General features: G+C 37.4%; 3 non-coding genes across 3 annotated transcripts; all 3 read left to right on the forward strand.

Moving 5' to 3' along the window:
- The first annotated feature begins 4164 nt into the window (after positions 1-4164).
- Positions 4165-4236, forward strand: Trnap-ugg (transfer RNA proline (anticodon UGG)). The gene has a single exon. It is a non-coding gene; the product is annotated as a tRNA-Pro (tRNA).
- A 6259-nt stretch (positions 4237-10495) lies between these two features.
- Trnap-cgg (transfer RNA proline (anticodon CGG)) lies at positions 10496-10567 on the forward strand. Its single transcript has one exon. It is a non-coding gene; the product is annotated as a tRNA-Pro (tRNA).
- Positions 10568-12951: 2384 nt separating this feature from the next.
- Positions 12952-13023, forward strand: Trnap-ugg (transfer RNA proline (anticodon UGG)). Its single transcript has one exon. It is a non-coding gene; the product is annotated as a tRNA-Pro (tRNA).
- Positions 13024-21422: the final 8399 nt, after the last annotated feature.

The raw sequence follows: 21422 nt of genomic DNA on the forward strand, positions 1-21422 counted from the left end.
ATTTTACGTTTTTCAGACGCAGAAGAACCCTGATGCGTTGCCAGATCGCCGTGGGACACGGCTAATGCAGGATGGCCGAGTGTTACGAGGGCCTACGAGTTCCATCTAACAAACTATAAATATACTAAACTATCTATATGTTATTATAAACATTGTCTGTTATTTGCTGATAATAATTCTTCAATGTCATGATTACAGTTTTTCGTTTATAGGATACTGATTTGACTAAACCTAAAGATTCTATCTTTAGCTTTATTATTTAAACTCAGATTAAAGTAAACTATTTACATTTTATAATTAATTTAAATATTATAATTATATTAATTTCATAATGTTAGACTAAGCCGTAAAACTGTTTAATTAAAAAGTAGTTGTAAGATACAGAAACCATTTTGAATTGTAAAACTGTTTGAGTCATAGTCGGTAATTATTTTGTCGTCTGGTGGTCAGTCGAGCGCGATCTTTGTTGGTGATAATACACTTTGTTGGGACTATACGAAGATTTTCATTGCTGAATACACATTCCTGACGTCACGCTGCCCGTCTCAGTAATATTCCCTCTATCAAAAACAGGTTGACGATAATAACAAAAAAAATGAACTACCCAAGCTCTTCGTAACTATAGTAAAACCTACGCTAATGAGAATTTGTTTTTTATTCTTTACACACCCCTTTCGGTTTCTACACGGCATCGTACCGGAACGCTAAATTGCTTTGTGGTACGTCTTTGTCGGTAGGGTGGTAACTAGCCACGGCCGAAGCCTCCCACCAGCCAGACCTGGACTAATTAAGAAAACCTCAATCAGCCCAGCCGGGGATCGAACCCAGGACCTCCGTCTTGTAAATCACTGCGCCACGGAGGCCGTCAAAATAAAAAGAAACACGGGTTTGCTTGACACCTACACACTTGTAGGAGCTTATGAAGATCGATATGCTATTTTCTATACATTTTGTTGGTAAATGCGCTTTATTACTAGTGAATTTATATCGTAATTTATTGTAGCAACTCCTACGCTTTTGCCTTGGATTGTTAAGAGCAATTTCAAAGCTCGCTTTACAATATCAAAGAAGTCTTATCATATTCTTGTTGAGTAAAGAAATGTGTCTGAATAAATACTATAGAAAAATATAACAATTTTATATAACAACACCTGTAGAAACATAAATACTCGCTCTAACCTAAGTTTAGAATCATCATTATCAACTGATGGACGTCCACTGTTGGACATAGGCTTGTAAAAAGTTGCTCGAGCTACCAGCATCCAGCGGCTCCCTGTAAGCTGATCTGGGAACACCTAGTTGTCGGTTGACTATAACACCGCGTTTTCCGGTGCGGGGTCGCCTTTCCAGCATCTTGGGCCCCGACGTCGAACTATGTTTCCTGCCCATTGCCACTTCAGATTCGCTACTCGCTGAGCTACGAGTACGAGTATGTCGGTGACTTTCGTTTTACTGCGGTTCTCCTCGTTTCTAATTCGATCACGAAGAGAAACTCCAAGGATAACTCGCTCCATCGCCCGCTGAGAGACACTGAACCTGAATGTTTAATTAAAAACATTTGTTCAACGTTGTAGTAAAAGATGAGCAACAAAAATAATTATTTTATTTGGTTTATAAATGTTTTTTACATAATATATACGTAATTTATATTTGAATACGTGGTTTAATCTATACTAATATTATAAAGCTGTAGAGTTTGTTTCTTTGTTTGGTTGAACGCGCTAATCTCAGGAACTATTAGTCCGATTTGAAAAATTCTTTCAGTGCTAGATAGCCCATTTATCGAGGAAAGTTATACGCTATAAATTATCCTCGTATTCCTACGAACGGAAACCGCGCGGCGTCAGTTAGTATTATAATAAAGTTCTGAAATGAAAGCCCACCGATAAAACTATTGTACCAAGCATTCCCTATCAATAATCGATCGTAGATCGTTAGATGATCCTCAAAGCGTCGCGGAATTTTCATTGGTTTCGCACATTGAGTACGTCATCACTCGTAACATTTATCTTTATTCATGTTGTGGCTTGTGTTTTTACACTTCTAAAATGAACACGAAGGCATAATTAAGGAATGAAAATAAGAAAATACAGTAAATACTTTTTTAAGTCCACGTCCACTCACAGCATGCGCTTGTTACGTACTAAGATAAGATGTGCGTGCACGTCTTTAGGAAATGACATAAAATTGTGCGTTCTCTAATATGGAGGGCCCATCTAACAATTTATATTGATGTTATCAATAGCTTTTCGTTTAGGTACAAAATAAAATAAAAAATCATATTTATAAAAACAAGACTAATATAAAACAACATATTTTTAAAAATAAATTAAAGACATACAATCTCCGCCTACTAAGAAATACTTAAACGAAAAAATAAATCATGCACACTAACAAAATTCACTTGAGTTATCTTGAAACAAATTCACCGTAGGTACGAGTAAGCACGTATAAGTGGGTACTTACTTATTTCATAAACATAAATATTTTTCTATTTGCAATACGTTCCTCTAATACATTTTATTACGCCTCATTCGGCGTATCACATACGAATGGCGTTTAAGCGAGGACTTTATTATTTTTATTATTTTCCAAGCGGAACGGGCGCAGATGGGAGCGTTGAATAATTTTCAGATACGACTCCGTGGACCGATTCGCTTGCAATAAGAATTTTCTTACTCTTAATAACATGCTCGTACGTCTCGTGTAAAATATGTAAAGCGTTACGTGGCACAAAGAGATACTCGTATGTACGGAGCGTTCACATTTGTTGACGCCCGCTCTTCGGGTTGACAAAGTTTGATTTTTCCACTGAGAGGTAGGTACCTACTGTTATGTGTGTCGAAACTTCGTATATGGCATATGTGTCATACATAATATGCCATACCACTATAACTGTGGTATTGGTAACCGTGCTCGTAAGTTACGGGTGCAAGCGATGAAAATCTTAATAAAAATCACATATAGGTACTCGTAGTATGCATACTCGCATTGGGATCGAAACAACAGAAAATATATATGTATACATATATGTATATATTTTTACTGTGTCTAAACTTAACTACAGTATCATCAATAGGTACATATAAATTTTGAGTGTCTTACTGTCTCCTGCCTGTGCATTTTAAGAGTTTAAATATCACGTGTCTCAAACGGTGAAGGAAAACATCGTAACGAAACCTGCATACCAGAGAATTTTCTTAATTTTATGCGTGTGTGAAGTCTGCCAATCCGCATTGGGCCAGCGTGGTGGACTATTGGCCTTACCCCTCTCATTCTGAGAGGAGACTCGAGCTCAGCAGTGAGCCGAATATGGGTTGATAATGATGACTATAAGTGATTTCACAACATAATGTTATTTACACGATACTAAAACATAACAATCATTTTTTAATTTTTCTGTCCGTCTGTCGGTCCGGGCTAATATTTGAAACTGCGGAACCAATTTTAATGGGACTTTCACTGGAAGATAGACGAGGTAATTGGAGAATACATACGCTAATGGTGGTAAATTTATGGTGCTCGCGGTATTTGTGAAGACTCAGGTCACGATACCTAATGTATATCATGTATAATGTATATTTTAAAGTAATTACTTTGTATATTTACAGATATTTAATTGATAAGTAGGCTGAGCCGTGATAGCCCAGTGGATATGACCTTTGCCTTCGATTCCGGAGGGTGTGGGTTCGAATCCGGTCTGGGGCATGCACCTCCAACTTTTCACTTGTGTGCATTTTATGAAATTAAATATCACGTGTCTCAATCGGTGAAGGAAAACATCGTGAGGAAACCTGCATACCAGAGAATTATCTTAATTCTCTGCTTGTGTGAAGTCTGCCAATCCGCATTGGGCCAGCGTGGTGGACTATTGGCCTTACCCTCTCTCATTCTGAGAGGAGACTCGAGCTCAGCAGTGAGCCGAATATGGGTTGATGACGACGACGAAGTAGGTACTGGTATAGTATAGCCATAGTCGTGCAATACAGCGTTATTAGCACCTGGGACCTGCTCAAATACAACCTTTCACTTGAGCGCAGTTAGCTAATCTGACACTTATTAGCTCTACATAAAGACTATGTTGCAATACGTGAAGATTCCACGATGTAACGCTCGTATATATGCGTAGTCAATTGAATGTTACTTTTTCTCAGACATCCGCGCGGCTCGTTGGTCTAGGGGTATGATTCTCGCTTTGGGTGCGAGAGGTCCCGGGTTCAAATCCCGGACGAGCCCGATTTTTTATTTTAATTTTTTTTTAAATGATTCTGTAACATTTTCATAATATTGAAAATGCGTGATGACCCAAAACGATCAAAATACTTATTAAAAGATTAATACAGTGTCTTGGTTTTTGTTAAATTTGCAGCTTACAGCATGTGAATCTTACTTTGCGGCAAGGAACAATTAAAATTATTTTGTAATATTTTTAGTTCTTATGAAAAGAAGTCAGCACGAGCTGACTATTATAAAATTTATATTATTTTGATATACCTAAGTCAGCTCTAATATTTAACTTGTAGAGGAAAATACGCAAGATTTTACTTCATAAGTTAATTAAGCAGTTTCTCCAAACAAAACTTATTCTTTAACTTATGTTTGATATTTTTATGTTAATTAATATATTTTTATGTTAATTAGTTTTTTTCGCCAAGCCTCTTGACCAACATACTTCCTTGTACAGTTACTTACTATTCGTCAAGTATATTACCCCAAGTAAATAATTTATTACTTACTAGCAGTCGCCCGCGACTTCGTCCGCGTGGAATACAGTTTTTCACAAATCCCAAGGGAAATATGGATTTTTCCGGAATGAAATGAAGCCTATGTGTTAATACAGAGTGAAATCTATTGCCATTCCAAACTTTCGCCTTTATAATATTAGTGTGATCTACTTCCGAGAATAACAATCATTAAAGCCAATTTAACTGCTGCACCAACTCATGTTGGTGATCTAGTACTTACTCTTTTTTTTAACTATAAGTTAGCCCTTGACTACAATCTCACCTAATGGTAAGAGATGATGCAATCTAAGATGGAAGCGGGCTAACTTGTTTGGAGTAGGATGAAATCCACACTCCTCTCGGTTTCTACACGACATCGTACCGGAACGCTAAATCGCTTGAGTACAGCCAGTCTTTGTCGTAAGGGTAACTAGCTGCACTATAGTATTGCGTACGCCATCTTCCATAATATTCGCAACCCTGTAAACCCTCATCTCATTTCACGCGAACAAAGACGCAGAAACCGTCTAGTAATGAATAATATTCAGCCAAATCTCCACCACCCTTTCATTAGCGAACCAATACCCGTTTCCCAAACATCAGAAAGCATTAAAAAAGACATCTATCTAAGAGTACATCATGAGCGGAACTGTACCGATCCTTCAGAAGGAGAAATGTGCCGGCTAATGATTTGCTAACGACCATGTTTATTTTTTAATGCAGCGATGTTACAGATTATTTCCTTTGAGGGTATTTGATCGCTGATATAACGGGATACGGGTCGTCGCTTTCCCATTTGTGAGCCTGTTCTTTTGGAAATTACTGGCCTGGGAGGCAGTAAATAAAATATTTATGGCGAAAACGGGAAATTTTCCACAAATTTGTTGTAGATTCTTAAAAAAACTCGTCAAACGTCAAAAGTTCCATGCCCTATATATACAACAAGAGCATAAACTATTCAGACCTTCCTAATTTTATTTAAACTAGCAGACAGTCAGCAGCTTCACCTGCGTAGTTACGGGAATACGGGGATAAAATATAGCCTATGACACTCACAAATAACGTAGCTTTATATAGGTAATAGTACATTATGATATAAGTGCGGTAAGTTGAAAAATACAGCCGCGGCGATATTGCTAGCTCGAGCCATAGGCGAGGGTTACAAAAAAGAAGAGGCTGTATTTATCAAAGTGCACGTACCTATGCCATACGACGTTTATAACATATTTGAACACACTTTCTGAAAATGAATTTACATATGATGAAATTTTGATACTTGATATATGATATTGAGTATCTATCGGTCGGTTTTTCAGACGCGAGGATTGAAATAGCCTTTTTTAACCGACTTCCAAAAAGGAGGAGTTATACGTTCGATTGTAAGTATGATTTTTACGTTACCTTCGGGACTTCTAGTGGTGTCGAATTAATAAATTGACGATGATGACATATTACCATAATATCTCCCATATGCCCCACGAACAAAATAACTTACACCTTATTTTCAAAGCTCATCCCAGGACTCGAAATAATATCCTTAGGATCCAATAGTCCAGTACTGTACTTACGAGACAGTCACTAATTAGCAGTTTTATTTTATTTCCCAACAATCCTTCTTCTTCTTCTTCTTACAGTGCAACTAGCGAAGGTCGGCAGTCAGGTTCTTGAACTCGTCTCTATCCTTATACCTCGACGAAATAATTTTGCGGCGCTCGCGATCCCGGTCCACTCTCTGATGTTTCTCAGCCAAGACTTCTTCCTGCGACCAACGCCTCTTCTACCTTCATATATTCAAGTAAATATACATGAAACTTCGAGCTTAAAAATGTATAGCTTGTTATACCTAACCAGCAATATAATTAAAATAACAACAACAGCTTATAATTTAAACAAAAGCACCAAACCATGCTCGGAAGCAATCCGTTTCTACGAGAAAGTAAGTACCTAAATAAAGTATACAAAACATAATTTACAGCCAGTTTTCCAACTCGACTTTGCATTCGGACATTTGAATGTTTTAACATTACCTACTTAAAATATCTAAGTTGCCATCTCGCCTCTTATAGTCTAAGCGCCCAGCAGGCGAATTCACTATCTTTGATGTTGGCTAGATGACATACACGAAATTGAGATTGTATGTAAAAATGTCATCCTGTGCTTACTGGTGGATATTACACAGTAAAGGACATTTTGTCAATTGATTTTATGTTGATTTTTATTGGTTGATAATAAAGACCAAAATAGTAAATAAGTCAGCTAAACATATTTTATTAAGAGTGTGCAATATGTAATTTGGTGGTTACAAATGGTTCTGGATCTTAGATTCTGGAAAAGTTAGGAGCCTGATATTTGGGTAAATGATATTTCAAAGTGTTAGCTTCCTTATGACTATACAAAATATACAATTTGTAAAACTTTTCTTGATAGTTTATTTTTTGAAAAATACATGTTTTGCTCACATTTTGCTTTCAATCTCAAAAAAAACAAACTTATTTTCTTAAATTTTTGTTTTGTATAGAAAATTAGGTATATACCTTGAACATGGCCATTTTTTTTTTTCGTTATGTTGTTTAATTTACTTGCAATTAGGTAAAAATGGCTTTGGCGTCATAAAATTTGCGTCGCGCGTCAATCGCTCCGTGTTTTTCACTTACGTGAAAGTCATAATTCGGCGTCTCGTTTGCTCTTCGAATTTTATCCATATCGTATCGACGCGCTGTGCGCTCTTAAGTTAAATTGATTACGAAAGTTTAATACGTTTATTCTTTAGTTTAGCATAGGATTTTTTGCAGTCTGTGCTTAGCATTTAGCTAAGCACAGACAGCAAAAAATCCTTGTGGAGCCTCTAATCATGGTTTATTTTAATAATATTTCTGGACTGGCTATAAAATATACGGCTCTGGGATTTAGCTTTTTTAAGCTAACATAATAATAATAGATAGATATAGGTACATATTACATACGTTATCTAACTTACACTTTGTCATCGCCATTAACAACCCAAACTCGGCTCACTGTTAAGCACGAGTCTCCTCTATCACACATTATTAAATTTCTTCAAATGCACAAAAATGATAAGTTGGAGGTGCATGCCCCGGACCAGATTCGAACTTACGCCCGCCGAATCGAAGGCAGAGGTCATGTCCACCAGGCATAATAGCATAGAGTCAGTTAATTAAAACTTGCTACCGGCTCCTCGTCCGTTGCTTTTATTCGAGGGAACAGAATCATCTTAATGCCTGTAATTATACGGATTCGGCGAATTACTCGGCCATAAGTAAACAAACGAAATGCCCTATTTACAACCGTAAATTTCGCGAGCAGCTCTCCGGGAAAGTGGGCTTTCTCCTCTGTTTTTATTTCCCCTTATATCTAAGTTAAACGTTCAAAATGTAAGTGCCGCGTATTGTTATTACGATCTATTGTTTGTATTCACTTTGTTATTAACTTTTGTCATTCGATTATTTAACCAGCAGGCTAATTCACTATCTTTGACGTATGCTTGTTGACATATATTTGAGATTCTATGTAACAAATCTCATCCGGTGCTTACTGGTGATATCATACAGTACCTATGTAGATGAAATTTTGTCACTTTATTTCATGTTTATTTTAATAGGTTGATAATAAAGACCAAAATAGTGAACAGGCCAGCTGCAGGCATTCTTAGTCTTAATTTATTTCAAATAACTAAAATAATTATAACAAATGCACACTATACTCCTATGGATGGCAAGACTTATCATTTGGCCCAAAGGACTTGCTAAAAATTGATCTTTGCTTGCAAAAATCTTTTCAGACATAAAATAAAAAAAAAATTTAGTATCTGATGACCTAGGATAAAGATTAATAAAGATTGTTTTTTTGCCCTACTATATATAGGTAAATTTTGCGAGTTTTTAAAGGGTTAACCCCTCTGGATCTACTGAACTAGTTTTGAAACCTCTTATATCAATACAAAGCTATATCTTCACCGAGTAACTATCCTATCAATAGTTTGAAACCTATTGCCAATATACGAGTACAAACATACGAGGCTACATACCTACATTATACTTACGTATAGGTACATACGGCGCGAATCCAGAACCTTCTCATTTGAAGTTGGGTAAACGTAATAATGGTTGTTGGTCAACTCTATGACCAAGTGCTAGTAGGCTAAGATTTCTATGGCCTTAAGCACGTGGTTAACAATTTCTCACGTTCTCTGTGGTAAAGGAAACCGTGGCTAGCAAACCGCTTCGAAATCATTCTATACCAGCGGTTCCCAAACTGCCGTCCATGAATTGTTACACACATCATATCGATTTGTGAATATAAACAAGCACCTCACACTTTTTTTCTGTTTTTAATCGAACTGATTAGTAGTAACTAGTAAAGCGTCTTTTATTAGTTAAGTATAATTTATTTTTTTAACATTCAGATGGTGGAATGGCGACCCTACATTAGAAAGCGCAATGTTGGTCGACCCTTCACCAGGTGGATTGACGACATCAAGCGAGCAGATTCGCTGGATGTGGCTCGGGATCCTGATGGTTGCAAGTCTTTACAAAAGGCCGTACATGGACGTCCATCGGCTGATATAATGATTATGATGAAGACTCAGATGCTAATTATTCACATGCAACTCACGACACTGTGCGGTAAAAATCGTGTGTTGCATATGAGCGATAGTGATTGTTCTCTAGATTTGCGTTAGATTTCATCTAGATTCGCGTCTATCTTAAGTAACCAATCCATACTCAGTAGTCCTGTGTCAGTGATACAAATTGTAGTTATTAGTCCGCAATGTACAACATTTTGATAACTGTTACCTATTTTTTTCACTTTATAGTAAACTTATCATAATAAAATCAAAGTGATCACTACTTGAAAATGTTTGGGAACCACTGTCGTAGACTCACTCTCCATGTTTATAATGGTTAGCTATAAAATGAAAGGGAATGTATTAGTAGGTAAAGCCAAGTAAAATTAGAGCACCTTTGTAGGAAAGCATATATCCGAAAAGTGATATTGATTCAAAGACCAAAAATGTGACATGAAATTGAACATTGTAGAATTAGAGTCATAGAGATAGAGAACATAGAGTCAACGTTTCCTGGGGCTGTTTTCTAGATAGAGAATGGTTTCTGAGTAAAACGTAGTTGTACGTAGAGAATTTTCTGTCGGATCAGGCCATCTGGGTGACCTTGGCTGGGATTTGACCGGTTTCCACAAAGAATATCATAAAGGAGGATGGCGAAAGTGGGAGTCACACTCAGAAGTGTCGTACACTCATACATTTGTATTTATTAAAACTATTATTTTATAAGATGCTTGTAAAAAAATATTGAGATTTTACAGAACGGGAATCAAGATTACTTCTATACTTAGCATAGTAAAATTGTTCTACTTGTTGTCTGAGATCGAAACGCTTTATCATAGTTATAAAGCAATCACGCAGTTGTATGCCAGCGGCGGTGTTTTTCAGTATAAAATTCACATTTATTCGTGTGCATAGATAGGGTACCTTCTAATTTTAAGGTATCTCTTTTCTCCCTGCTTTTCAAGATTGGTTACCATTTACTTTTTTCTTAGTTTGATCACGATAACAACTATTAATGGATTTCCACTATGTACGCTACTTTTATCTGCTAGTACCAAAATACATGCAACCTCGCCATTCTCCTTTTGTAATACTTTTGTTAGTATCAAGTATAGTCATGATAATATGGTTTGTAGCCATAATTTCATTTACGTTGCATTTCGCATATTTCCCCATATTCTCTGGCGGCTCGTTGGTCTAGGGGTATGATTCTCGCTTCGGGTGCGAGAGGCCCCGGGTTCAAATCCCGGACGAGCCCTTTTTGCAAAAATATTTAGCAAAAGTTTTCAAACATTCGTAAACCCAGATTATAAATTAAAAACATTCTTCAAGCCTATCATTAAATCAAAAATATATATAGCCTATAACACTCACAAATAACGTGACATTCTCTTAGTCAAAGAGTTTTATAAATCGTTTTAGTAGAGCCAATTCCCCATAGAACCTCACCAAATCACTTTACTTCTTTATAATACTTATTAGTGGAGATTAAGTTACTTTAAAGTTTTTTAAAGATTTTTATTTTAAACAAGCGCCTGCCACTTACGCGCATAAAATTCAGTTTGTCAAATCCCGTGAAAAAAATTCCGGGATAAAAAGTAGCCCATATGCTTAATAATGTCTGTCTTCCAGTGAAAGTCACATCAAAATCGGTTCAGTAGTTCAAATTAGATTGTTTATGGCTCGGGGTAATTTGAACTATAAACACTTAAAAAAACGATTATTTTGAAATGACTGACAAATACTTGTACCACACTAATATTATAAAGGCAAAAGTTTCTGTGTGTGCCTGTGTGTGTATGTGTGTGTGTAAGTGTGTATTTTTGTTCCTTCTTTGCGCTGCGGCTATTGAAGCGTTTTGGCTGAAACTTGGAATGGAAATAGATTTTACTCTGGATTAACTCATAGGCTACTTTTCATCCCGGAAAATCCATAATTCCCGTGGGATTTGTGAAATACTGAAATCCACGCGGACGAATTCGCGGGCGTCCGCTAGTTATATGTACTTAAAACCGTGTCTTTGCGGAACTCATGATAGGTAGTATGAAAAGCAAAGTAAATTCCCCGTTAGCTTTCCAACTAGATGGCACACAGTCGAGTCGCGGCTAATGAAATAAGATCCCTGCGGAGCTAAGGAATGGTGGAATTAAAACTATATAAATGAACCGACCCAGCGCCAAACGGAAAGCTTAAATGGAATTTCTCTACGACGCTGTGACTTTCATAATTTTGAACCAGTTTTCGGTACTTACTCGTGTATACAAGCAATATGAAAAACAGACAATGAATTAATTAATTCCTTCAGATATACTACACCAGTGGAGTGCACAAGGTTTTTAACGAGGGTAGGCACTATACTTACAAATTGTACAAAATGGAAAATTCCTCATCCAGTACCTCAGACCAATTATAGAAGGACCTGTATCGCACTCATAGTCACGAACAAAATTGTCTGTCATTTTCTGAGAAAAACGAGCTTAGATTTGGTATATATCTTATACTAAACTAGAAGTTTTTGCCCGTTTTTTACACAATTCAATTAAACAAAAAGGTATTTTTACGGAGCTTTTTAACCGACAAACACGATTACAACTACTTAACATCGATTCTATAGAGACAGTTGTTATAATCGCATTGGATCGTTGATCATATACTTTGACAGAAAAGTAACATGTAGCGAGGCAGGTCCTATAAAATAATAATTGGTCTGAGTCCAGTACAGTTCCTCAGCGTACCTATGCATTGAGTTTATGCATATATAAAGAGCACACCAATGTACAACACCTACTTTTTTAAAGTATTTCACAAGCGGATTGCTGTATTCAAATCTCTTTAGATCGGAAGACAGCAACCATTACCTTTTTTAGGGTTCCGTAGTCCACAAAGAACATTTATAATTTCGCCATGTCCGTCCGTTCGCGCTTTTACCTACTATTATTAGAAATATATAAATGAGAATGAGTATGTACAGCAAAAAATATGAACAAAGTTGTAAAATAAAATCTTGAAAAATACTTTTTTAAATTTAGGTATCTTCCCTACATGCAAAGTGGGGTTGAATTTATTTTACTCGTGTATTTCATAGTGTGGGGTATCGTTGGATAGGTCTTTGAAAGATATGAGAGGTCTTTTACCAATTCTATTCGATTTAGGGATCCGTTTGTAAAAATTAAGCTTTTAGGAGCTAATTTTTGGTAAAGTCAAGTGTCCCCACTCTCTACTGGCTAAACGGTCGTTTATGGATACGTGAAATAATTTACGAAAGTACCTAGAATATATAATGAAATTACATGGAAAACTATAACAGCTAAGTAAGAATTGCTATTTAAAGTGCAATAGTCGACCAAATACACTTAAAAAGTGCAGTCAATTTATAAAAACCCATTTCGTAAGGTGTCCCATGACCATGCGAATGAAGTCGTGATATTCCACTTGTTTACAATTATAACTGTTTTTTGTAATATGTACCTAATTGATTAAATACAATCGAATGCGTAATAAGTTTGATCAAGTGTTTACACACAATAGTAAAGAAACGCAAACAATTTACGTTAGTAATTATACTCGGTCACGAAACCACAATCCACGACCAATTACGTTTATGATTTAATGTAATTAACTTATTGAATGTGTCACTCAATCGGCTCGTTGGTCTAGGGGTATGATTCTCGCTTTGGGTGCGAGAGGTCCCGGGTTCAAATCCCGGACGAGCCCGACTTTTTTTTACTAAACAACTTGACAAGAATTCCACGCGAACCTGCGAACGCGCGAATTCCTGCGGGTATCCGTATATGAAATAAAATTGTCGTTTTGGGATTTTAAAATAACTGTGTTTTCTGAAGGGAATAGAATAAACACTAGGTATATGTAAAACACAAAAGAACAGTTTTTACCATTTTTGTCTATCTGTCGGTCTGTCTGTTTATCGTTGACTTTAAATCCTACTAATACCTATTATAAACGCGAAACTTTGTATGGATGTTTGGATGGATGTTTGTTTGGATGTTTGTTACTCTTTACCGCCGCTACTACTGAGCCGAATTCGCTGAAATTTGGTATTGAGATATATTATAGCATGGATTAACACTAGACTTTTTATCCCGGAAAAATCCATGGAACCCGAGAAATTTGTGAAAAGCTAAATTCCACGCGGACGAAGTCGCGGGCGTCCGCTAATGGCATTATATGGGAAAGATAGAGTATATTGCTATACTTTATATAGAATACTTTTCATCCTAGAAAAATCTATAGTTCCCACGGGATTTGTAAAAAACTCAATTTCAACTGGACGAAGTCGCGAGCGTCCGCTAGTAACAATTATAAATAGGTATAGAATGATAAAACTTGTAATTTATATACCCAGTTGCGTGCATTTTATAAATATACATAGCCACAGGATACAGGATGCTCGGGAGAATTTTCCATAACTTCATGGTGTAGACAAGCCCACATATAGGAGCAGAATTGCATAACTATTTTTTTCTAACTAAAAAGTTAAAACTTTTTATGTTTTTATACAAATTAATTCATATGATTCCGACTATCCATGTAACACACGCCTTTATCTATCCTTGCATTTTAAAATACGTAAAACTTGACCACGTCTTAATTAAGATCTGTTTACAAAATGAATATTTACCCCGAAAATATTAATTTTAGAACACATTTAACATTTTTAATTAATTCGGTATTAATGAATATAAACCCACAGTTATGGCAAATACTCCCGACCACCCTGTATAGTTCCACTAGTGTGTGTTTAATTGCTTCAGGTAGCGCGCGTGAAATATGTCGCTACTTAGTGTTGTGTGAACTTGCTTAACAGCAGGAGGTTACTAATTCCATAACACTATATACTCTTACCTTAATACCTTTGCCTAAATATCATGTCGATAAATAGAAACTTTTTTTCGTGATCAGTATTAACCGATGGCTCCATGTGGGACCACTACGGTGACACCGGGGGGTTTGGGCGAGCGCAGAAGCATCACCTGATGAGACCCGAAGGCTGAAATAAAGATAGAGAACGGATCGACTCTCTAAGAGCCCCCGCTCACTTATTTGGCCGACTTAATCGGCCGATTACAGGTATAGCGATGTATGACAGCCCGCACATCTGTCCAACTAAATCGTCCAACTAATAAATTGGACACACGACCGCGATCACGCACAATTAAAAAGTAACTCTAACTTTAAGTCTAACTATCGCCCAACTAAAAATCGTCAGTGAGCGGTCAACCTAAGGGCGTCTCCTATGTTACCTCGACTTAGCCGTGACCTGAGTGAATCAGTCCGGACGCCCCTAAGATCGTGAGTTAGAAAACCCACGTCCGGGTGACGTTAGATATCGGGGACCTCGTCTTCGCGCGAAGACGCTGTGTAGTTTGTGATTGTGTTGACAGGGAAGCATTGTCGGTTGTCATGTCATCGTCTGGATCGTAAAGGACGTTTTGGGACGCCTCTGCTTGAAGTTAGCAATAACAAAGTATTATATTTTTACTTCAACAAAATAATTCTAACCTTGAAACTGTCTGCAAAACTTGCTTATAGTCTCTATATAACAGCATCAGGAACTATTGAATATATACTCTATATAACAATACCTAACTTGTCCCGTAGCAGGCGTAGCTCCAATCGTAGGCATATCAGTCCTAATTTCTTCAATTTCAGAGTTCCCAAGTTTCAACGAACAAAAAATTCAAAATTCATTTATTTCAATTAGGCTTAGTTTACAAGCACTTTTTTTTTTAAAGAATATTTGCCATATTTTTAAATATGACCAATATTCCCATTCCCCTCGAACTAGTAAATTGTCACGTGACTTAAATTCAATATTTGGTTTTTTAAACTATTTAAAGTTATTATTTATATTATTATCATTAACACTATAATATACTACACGTAAAAGGGAACTACGCGGGTGAAACCGCGGGGCGTCGGCTTGTTTTCAATAACGATAATGAAATATGTCGTTCGTTTTGTCGATCCTAGATAGCATTGTAAGACGGTGTTATATGGAATATTTTAAAGAGTTCAAAATTCAGTTCTAAATATATGCAATACAGGTTAAATTGGATTTCTGTACGTTATTTTCCAAAAAGTAATCGACGTAACAAAATAAGCAGGCGTTCACAAATCCGCATCGCATAAAACGGATTTTAGTATTCTTTGTATAGAACGTCATACAAATGCGTCCACTGATCCTTATCGTAAGGATCGCATCGAACGGATTCTATGTACCTACCATAAAATAAAAATCCGTTTGATGCGATGTGTCCGATACGGATTTGTGGTCATGAATAACGAACTTAAACATCAATTTAGTGTCTGTGTAATTTTGCTATTTTTTTTCTAAAAACTTTCATCACAAGTTTAAGTAGCGTCGTAGCGTATCGTAGAGACGTAGCCTCATGTGTATAACACAAATGAACAACAACGTCGCCAGACGTTCCCTTAGAGTGAAGCCACACGGTGCAGTGCGGCGACGCATTTTGCCGCATCGCCATACGCATGTGGCACCGTTGCGGCGCCGTAGCAAAAAGTGTGCTTGCGTTAAGGCGACGGAACTCACCGTCTGGAATATCATTGATTATTATATGCAGGACGCCGCAACGGCACCACTCCGGCGCCGCGCCGCGATCATACCGCGGAACGCACCGTGTGGCATATCTAATATTATAACTAATATTATAAAGCTAAAGTTTGTTTGTTTGTTTGTTTGGTTTACGCGCTAATCTCAGAAACTACTGGTCCGATTTGAAAAATTCTTTCAGTGTTAGATAGCCCATTTATCGAGAAAGGCTATCCTACTTCCTATTAATATTATAAACGCAAAAGTTTGTATGGATGTTTGGATGTATGTTTGGATGTTTCTTACTCTTTAACGCCGCTACTACTGAAGCGATTTGGCTAAAATTTGGAATGGAAATAGATTTTACTCAGGATTAACATAGGCTACTTTTTATTCCGAAAAAATCCATGGTTTCCCGAGATTTGCGAAAACTGATGATTTTAATAATATGAATGTTTGTTACTTCTTCACGCCTCTACTACTGAATCGGATTAGCTGAAATTTGGTGTTGAGATATATTATAGCCTGTATTAACACATAGTCTACTTTCATCCCGGAAAAATTAATGGTTGCCGAGGGATTTGTGAAAAACTAAATTCCACGCGGACGAAGTCGCGGGCGTCCGCTAGTAGGCTATATATTATCCTATATTCTTACGGGAACGGGAACCACGCGGATAAACCGCGGAGCGTCAGCAAGTCATACATATTTATATGCAGACCGCCGCAGCGTCACCGCTCCGGCGCCGCGCCGCAACCGCACCTACCGTGTGGCGTCTCCCTTATAGCATGAAATGAGCAGACATCGGTCCCAGCGGAGTTTTAATTTACGAAGTTATAGAACCACGTCGATTGCCAATAAGCAAACACTGGCAAAGTCGGAGTATTTAACTTAATTTTTGAGCCCAGCCGGGGTTAATTGGGCGAGGCGTAGCGGAATGTCGTCACAAAAGAAGCACTTAAAACGTAGCACTCGACCGGCTCAAAATAAACTTATCTCCGACGGGCAAGGGTTAAAATGATGATAAAAGGAAAGGTAATTCAGGTGGGCGCCACGAGGGTTGTGCAGATGATTGAATCAGACTCCACTGTTCCGCTAATGACGTCACTTATTGAGTTTTTGAACGGATGCGAGAGTTTCGCGACGCGGTGTTGTGTTACGTACGCGTACATTCTAAGAATAGGGAGGTGTAGCGTTTGTTGCTGCGCTTTTTAAAGTTATATAGGGATATTAACTTTAAAAAGCGTATAAACAAACGCTACACCTCCCTATACGGAATAGGAAGGTTCTCAAATTAAAAACTTAGTTTATAAATACTTCTACTTTGTCTGTGAACTTATAATTTGTCTGTGGGTACTACCTACCTAGTATGTCCTACTAATATTATAAACGCGAAAGTTTGTATGGATGTTTGTTTCGTTTTAACGCCACAACTACTGAACCGATTTGGCTGTAATTTGGAATGGAAATAGATTTCACGCATAGGCTACTTATCATCGGTTAAAAAATCCATGATTCCCGAGGGATTTGTGAAAAACTAAATTCCACGCGCTCGAAGTCGCAGGCGTCCGCTAGTTAGTATATAAAAGAATAACAGCTGATCGGCTGCTTATATTTTAAGCTCAGTAATAATATAATAAAAATCTGTAATCTGTAGGTAGGTATACTACGAATAGGGGGCTCTAGCGAGCAGTTTGCTATTAGCTAAGAAAAGGTATTAAATTCAAATTTCAAAAAGGCTAAGATTGTAAGCAGTAAACGGTTCACAATCTTACGAGAGTTCACAATCTCGGGAGATAGATTATAATCCAACTGTATTTACAATTTTACGGTTACATACACACAAGTCAATCGCCATTCTCCTTTGCGTCTGGGATGAAAATAATTAAAAACTCCTGAAAAATTATACTTATAAGAGAATCGCATGACTATTAAAATAACGAATCACTGTCAAAATACCTCCAGTAATTATAAAACGAAATAAATGAACTTCTCTTTTGTCGAAAATCGCCTTTGTTTGGGTGACAATGATATTTTTTTGCTACTCTGCATACTTACTGCAGAGTTCATTAAAAATATCCTTCAGGGAGACGTCAAAGAATTAACATAATAAATCTGCGGTGCCATCAATCAAGCCGCAGAAGTTCTTTTTAAGGGCTTCTTAAGCCCTCACTTTCATCAAAACCTACGCCTGATATGGCCATTACATTTTATCGTTTTAAAACTGTATCTTGTCTGTCTAATTTTAACTGTTGCATATTCTAAGCCAAGGGTTAGGTATATAATTTTGTCGTGTAGAAACCTAAATGCGTGTGGATTTTCATCCTCCTTTTTCCTCCTTAGTCCATCAACATATCAAAGAATATTATCTACATACACAGTACACATAGGTATACCTACTTGTTTGCTATGCTCAGGGTATCTCTGCGTAATCGAATTAAAACTGAGGCCTTCCGACGGCCTCCGTGGCGCAGTGGTATACGCGGTGGATTTACAGAACGGAGGTCCTGGGTTCGATCCCCGGCTGGGTCGATTGAGATTTTCTTAATTGGTCCAGGTCTGGCTGGTGGGAGGCTTCTGCCGTGGCTAGTTACCACCCTACCGACAAAGACGTACCGCCAAGCGATTTTGCGTTCCGGTACGATGTCGTGTAGAAACCGAAAAATTGTGTGGATTTTCATTCTCCTCCTAACAAGTTAGTCCGCGTCCATCTTAGATTGCATCATCACTTACCATCAGGTGAGATTGTATAAAGGGCTAACTAGTAAATATTAATTCAGATTACTAGGTGGACCGAGGACACCAAATGTTTGCAGGGAACCACTGGATGCTGTCAAGACTGTCCTTTGTCCAGCTAGACGTCCATCGGCTTGTAATGATGATGATGATAATCATCATTTGAATCATTTAGTGTATCAATCTTTTCGTCCGAAATTCCTCAGTGCCTGAAGACGAAAGTCTTCGAACAGTGCGTGTTGCCAGTGATGACCTATGGTTCCGAGACTTGGTCGCTAACTATGGGCCTCATAAGAAGGCTCAGAGTCACACAGCGGGCGATGGAACGAGCTATGTTAGGAGTATCTCTGCGTGATCGAATCAGAAATGAAGAGATCCGCAGAAGAACCAAAGTCACCGACATAGCTCAACGAGTTGCGAAGCTGAAGTGGCAATGGGCGGGGCACATAGTTCGAAGAGCCGATGGACGTTGGGGTCCCAAAGTGCTGGAATGGCGACCCCGCACTAGTAAGCGCAGTGTTGGCCGACCCCCCACCAGGTGGACTGACGACATCAAGCGAGTCGCAGGGATTCGCTGGATGCAGGTGGCTCAGTATCGTGATGTTTGGAAGTCCCTACAAAAGGCCTATGTCCTGCAGTGGACGTCCATCGGCTGATATGATGATGATGATGATGATGATGATGAGTGTATCAAGGAAGGTTTGTTGTACCAATGGTGGAACAGGCTTGCTTAGGCGCCAGTTCTCTTTTGACTTTAATAAGTAGATGTAATCATTTGTACATGGTATTTTAAACCTTAAAAATTATATATAGCTTTGAAAAACCAGTACGTGATAATTATAAATGTCATATTATTTTTAAACAATATTCAACAGAATTAAAGGATTATTTATTATTATCGGGGATGTCATAATATCAAATACGGCTGACTCCTGCGTGGCGTTGTAAGTTACCAGGTTTCAAGGGTCCATATAGAGTCTGGGACTCTACTTGGATGGTTGAGGGTCTATATATAAACCTACAACCCAGACCCCTGCCTAGGTAAAGTGTAGGCCAATAACTGAAAGTAAATTAAAGCGATTCAAAAACACAATTATTTCTAAAATTCCAAGTCTTGCATTTGAAAATAATCATCCAGACATGCTCTTTGGTACACTTTTCAAGACAATAGACAGAGAGTTTAGTAAAATTTTTAACTTTAAACGCATTAATGCTAGTCAAAAATTAAAGTTTAGCGAATGGGCTACTGTAGGCATTTACAAAAGTAGAGACAAACTGTACGAGTTGTACGAGGAAAAACAATATACTCAAACGCGAACTTATTTAGATTATGTCAAAAGTTACTCAAAAATTTTCAAACGTGTTTGTATTCTTGCGAAATCGTTACACATCAAACAGAAAATAATTGAGTCTGAGAACAAGATACAAACCACCTGGAATATAATTAATAGAGAATCAGGAAAAATCAAACCGCGGGATATCAGTTTTGAATTAATTGTCAATGACAAAAAGGTAAACACTGATATCGAGGTTGTTAATGCCTTTGAAGATTTTTTCCAGAATTTTCCTATCTTGTTAACTGATTCACTAGATTCGTCTGCTACGGAAGCCCAGAGACTATTAAGAGGCAATGTTAAAGAATCAAAATCAAAATCAAAATCAAAAATCATTTATTTCAAGTAGGCTCAGTTTACAAGCACTTTTGACACGTCAGTTGACTATTTGTAAAGATTCTACCACCGGTTCGGAAGGCAGGTCCTGCTGAGAAGATACCGGCAAGAAACTCAACAGTTGCTCTTTTGAAAAAGTCATACAGTATTATAATTTACAATTGATAACAATTACTGTTTACATTTGTTATAGTTTTACTTCCTGTGTGAAGGTGGAAGCTGATCCAACGGCCTCCAAGCATTTTTATCATTAAGGAACTCATCAATGTTGTAGTACCCTCGACTAAGTAAATGTTTTTTAACACATTGCTTAAAGCTATGCATTGGCAGGTCCATCACAGTCTTGGGGATCTTATTATAGAAGAGTACACCCAAACCTACAAAAGATTTTTTTACTCTTTGGAGACGATATGCAGAAATAACTAACTTATGCCCGTGTCTAGAGTGCAACGTTCTTTTTGAATTTCACCACATAACTGTATCAGACATTAAAAAATCTTTCAATTTGTTAAAATTAAAAAGAACCGGAGATCTGTGGGGCATGTCAGTGAAAGTAATATCTAATATAATTGATGTAATTGCTCCCCACTTAGCCATTATTTTTAATGAATGTGTGGACTTAGGTATTTTTCCGAACCTAATGAAGCATGGCAAATTGATACCACTTTTTAAATCAGGAGACAAATCAGATCTTAATAATTATAGACCGATTACAATATTGCCAACACTTAGCAAGGTCTTTGAAAAAATCATATTAAATCAACTTTTATGTCATTTTAATTTAAATAACTTGTTTCATCCTGAACAGTATGGTTTTACAAAAGGTCGCAATACAACTGATGCAGGGGCTAAACTTTTAAAACATATTTATGAAGCATGGGAAGGTTCTAAGAATGCTATTGGTGTGTTCTGTGATCTGTCCAAGGCGTTCGATTGTGTTGACCATAACACCCTTCTACTCAAGTTAAGCCACTATGGCATCAAAAGTGTTGCACTCGATCTCATTGCCTCTTATCTCAGTGATAGAACGCAGAAGGTATGCATAAATGATATAAAGTCGCACGGTTCCACTACCATAATGGGCGTCCCACAGGGTTCAATTCTGGGTCCTTTTCTATTTTTAGTGTACATAAACG

This window comes from Bicyclus anynana, chromosome 1, assembly GCF_947172395.1.
Source record: "Bicyclus anynana chromosome 1, ilBicAnyn1.1, whole genome shotgun sequence".
In the NCBI taxonomy this organism is placed as follows: domain Eukaryota; kingdom Metazoa; phylum Arthropoda; class Insecta; order Lepidoptera; family Nymphalidae; genus Bicyclus; species Bicyclus anynana.